The sequence below is a fragment of the Triturus cristatus genome, chromosome 10, assembly GCF_964204655.1.
Source record: "Triturus cristatus chromosome 10, aTriCri1.1, whole genome shotgun sequence".
Taxonomy (NCBI): domain Eukaryota; kingdom Metazoa; phylum Chordata; class Amphibia; order Caudata; family Salamandridae; genus Triturus; species Triturus cristatus.
The window spans coordinates 588,179,749-588,183,160 of NC_140593.1; the positions used below are offsets into that span (position 1 = coordinate 588,179,749).

General features: G+C 43.1%; 1 pseudogene; it reads left to right on the forward strand.

Annotated features, from left to right (window-relative positions):
* The first annotated feature begins 1,293 nt into the window (after positions 1-1,293).
* LOC146789772 (inhibitor of growth protein 3-like) lies at positions 1,294-2,671 on the forward strand (annotated as a pseudogene).
* The last annotated feature ends 741 nt before the right edge of the window (positions 2,672-3,412 follow it).

The window sequence follows — 3,412 nt, forward strand, 5'->3', positions numbered from 1 at the left end:
CCTAACCTGGACAAACCCAGCTTCTTTTAAAATAGGTAACAAGTATTTGTTCCTGGCAACCCTATATAAACTGCAAAACATCATAAAATGCATAGTATCCTGAGTGGAAAAATCGTCACATTTACATGGCGGGCCCCTTTCCGGTTTGCTCCAAGACTGAAAGCAGCCTAGGATATATGGGATTAAATTAAATCTGAATTTAATTAACAAATGTCTGTGGAAGGGCTTTGTTACAAAAGTAAGATAGGGCTCTATGGACGGGGAAGATGACAACATATAGTGTGATCTGACTGTTGTTTTTGTCAGTTTGCGTTCCTCGCAAGCCAATCTCGCCTTTCCCATTAAATGTATTTTAATCCAATTAATATCCTCTTTCCTAATAGAAGACAGCAAATTAAATAAATTGGGGCGTCCCAGCTGGGCAAAAGTATGTCTCACGTACTCCAACCACGGAATTTTATTCATGTGATCGAGAGACATAACATCCTGCAGGATTGCATGATTAAGGGATAATTCATTGTTTAGCCATGTCTTCAGCCAACATGTTAAGGGAGCAACATCACAGTCCTAGGCATCTCACAACAAACTGGTCCAGTTAACATCAACTAAGGACAATCCAGAGATTCCAATTGTTTCAGTATGACTCAAATGGTAACACCACCATGCCAAATACTTTAAAAGTGCATCACTGCTACCACATGTAAAGTGTCTTCCAACCTGACTAGAGTTAGACCACCAGTATCTCACCAAAGGCCAAAAAGCGTCCTTAATACTATGATGTGACATCTGACCATCAACGCTGAATGTGTTCACTCACCCGGCATCCTGGACCGGTCTTCGTCAAGCCCTGGCAAGGATCCTCCTGCTCCAAAGTGTCCTGTGAGTGACTTGGCAGTGGCTCATCAGCAGATCTGAAGCAGCCAAAATGCAGCACACCCAACCCTAACTCAGCCACTAGGCATTCCCATGTCAACATGTCCAAGGCACCTCCCTCTGCAAAAGATGGACTCAGCACCGAATCACTAGAGGATACCAGTGTCAAAGTTGGGTTAAGAAAAACCTCATAAACATGTCAACGCATTTCAAGTCCCTAAAAGACTTTGCAGAGTCAAGCAACACAAGCAACAGACAAGCAAGCTTTGCAGTGGTCTCCACGTGACTCCAGTAATGGTGCATAGTTTCGACTTTAGTACAATAGCAATTAGTCAGGGAGAGATTTCTTTGCTGCTGGAGGTGGCGCCATATTGGAAGCAATCAAACGTTGGCTACTGCTACAGTCCTCGCGGAGCAAGGATGTTGTACCTAGAAGACTACCTGGAGATGATCGAGCAGTTGCCCATGGATCTGCACGACAAGTTCACGAAAATGAGGGAGATGGACTTGCAAGTTCAAAATGCTACGGATCAGTTGGAGGAAAAAGTGAATGAGTTTTTTGTAAATGCAAAGAAAAACAAACCTGAGTGGAGAGAAGAACAAATGACTTCTATCAAAAAGGATTATTTTAAAGCTTTAGAGGATGCTGATGAAAGACTTTGGACAATCAGATCTATGATTTGGTTGATCGTCATTTAAGAAAATTGGACCAGGAACTGGAGAAATTAAAAATGGAGCTGGAAGCAGATAATGCAGGAATTACTGAAGTGTTGGAAAGGCGTTCTCTTGAGAAGGATACTCCTTCGGAGCCTGTGAACAATCACCATGCACATACCCACACTCCAGTAGATTGTACAGAAAGGAACCTTAATCCAGCTCTTCTCATCAAGCTGTCACCGACCACGTTCCTGAAAAGAAGTTCAAGTCTGAAGCTCTCTTATCTACTCTAACCTCCGACGCTTCCGAAGAGAACATTCCAGGAGCTCGAAACAATATCTGAACAGCTTCCAACAATGCTTACAACACAAACTCCTCTCAGCCACTGCCTTCGCACAACCTGGGCTCACTTTCTACTGGCGCTGGAGCAGGTGATATTACTACAGCAGCAGCTCAAGCGGTGCATGCAACAGCACAGATGAAAGAAGGGACCTCAAGTTTAAAAGCGAGTTACGAAGCCTTAAAAAATAATGATTTCCAGGTCGGAAGAGAGTTCTCAGTGTCCAAAGACACTACAGGATATTCGTTGTCTGCATTGGCTTCAACATTGACACAGACATTAACTTTGTCAGCCACAACTGATGCAAGAGGTGGTCACAAAAGCAAAAACACCAACAAGTCTTCAAGTCAACAATCGTCCTCTTCTTCCTCCTCCTCTTTATCCTCTTGCTCCTCATCATCTGCTCTAGCACATTAGCACGACATCTAGCGCAAGTCGATGTAAAGACTTGCGTTGTAATGGCATAGCGTGGTAACATCGCAGTCGTTGTAACGACCGCGATGTAACGGCACGCGTTGTACTGACTCGCGTTGTTACGTCATACATTCATCTCAGCAGACCGCAACAATAGCAGAATCTGATTCCAACAACCAAGTTGGCTGGCCATATGATCTAAGTGAGCCACGTTACTGTATTCGTAATCAGGTGTCATATGGGGAAATGGTTGGCTGCGATAATCAGGATTGTCCCATCGGGTGGTTTCACTTTAGTTGTGTTGGATTGTCAGAAGCTCCGAAAGGGAAGTGGTATTGTCCCCAGTGTACCGCCGCCATGAAGAGGAGAGGCAGCAGGCACAAATGAGCCTTAGTGGACTCTGTAGATGTACGCATTCAAAGTTTTGTGAAGAACCTGAAAAAAAAAGTTCCTCTTTCTTGACAACCATTTTAAATAGTTGATGAACACAGCCGTTTGATGTCCTAATATTTCAGTTAGAAAGAGTTGTCCATGAATGATAGCTATATATCCATGGTAAAAAAAAACTTTAAACCCGTATAGGTCTGTACTGGTCACACTTCCTCAGGCACAAATATGCACGGGTTGTTTGTTTTTGTAATGCACTCGCCTTTTCAGAGCCCTTCGTTGGGCTATATTGAAGCAAAAGGTACTTTTCTCCCTGTTCAACATCTGCTTTCGGTGCCACAAACTAAAACGACATGGCCTACGCTTATGCAGGAACATTTGAAGAAGTCAACAGAAGATTTAAATCCTTGGTGAGTTAGTTTGATCCTGTACAGTTCATTCCAAGGTAAATGCTTGTTATATGCGTAGTGTCGCACTACGCTTAGATACTCAACCTGCTGGAGTCGCAGGTTTAGACTCAGTCATCCGCTGGTGCTTCACCAATCATCCTTCAGTACATAGGGGCATTTAGCTTGTGTACATCATTGTGTACTTATGTTTTTTGGAAGTGAGTTTTATATGATGGCCTTCATGGCTTTGTTTCTTTTTTAAACAAAATTCAGCTGGCTGAAGAAATAAGTTGCATATGTGGCCCATTACCGACACCCGTAGGGATTTACTAATATTTTTTGTGTAATGTAG